The following is an 849-nucleotide window of genomic DNA, read 5'->3' as shown; positions in this document are numbered from 1 at the left end:
GATAGAAGGAGGGACAAAATGGGTGAAGGAGTGGGAAGTACAGGCTTCTAGTAATGGAATGAGTAAGTCAAGGGGGCGGAAGACATAGTATAGAGAATATAGTCAATGGTATTGCAATGGCATTGTATGGTGACAGATGGTAGCTACACCTGTGGGGAGCATAGCATAACATATCGAGTTATTGAATCACTCTTTGTATCCTTGAAACTAATGTAACATTGTGTGTCAACTATAGTTCAACTTAAAAAAAAAAAAAAACAGACGCCAATGCTGACATAACTCAGATATTGACTATTACCAAACGTTCCAAGAAGTAAGGATAAACACTTTTAAAATGAATGGAAAGGTAGGAAATATTAGCAAAATTAGAAAATCAAAAAAAGAGGTAGCAAACAAAAGCAAATACTAAAATACTAAATTAAATCCAAACACATCAATAATTATGTTAGATGTAAGTGATCTAAATTAAAAGAAATTGTCAAAATGAATAAAAATATGACCCAACTATATGTTCTCCTTATTCATATACAGCATGATTATATGTATACCTAGAAACGTCGTATGATTATATGCATTGTGTTGTGAAAATCCCAAGGAACCTATCCCCAAATCCTATTAAGCTAGCGTATGGTTCTTGCAAAGTTGTATAAAGATACTTGGAACAGAATAGTCAAGAAACATAACCCTTGATAGCCTACTGGTTTTTTACTTTGATTTAAAGTCAATTCAATGTAGGAAAACACTCTTTTCAACAAATGGTGTTTGAATAATCAAGCTCCTTTGTACAATAAATGAACCTCAAACTCAAGGAATAAATACGGGGAAGGAAGAAATAAAGTAATCCTACCA

The sequence above is a fragment of the Felis catus genome, chromosome A3 (assembly GCF_018350175.1).
Source record: "Felis catus isolate Fca126 chromosome A3, F.catus_Fca126_mat1.0, whole genome shotgun sequence".
Taxonomy (NCBI): domain Eukaryota; kingdom Metazoa; phylum Chordata; class Mammalia; order Carnivora; family Felidae; genus Felis; species Felis catus.
The sequence above is the reverse complement of the archived record's forward strand: the minus strand, read 5'-3'. Positions refer to the sequence as shown.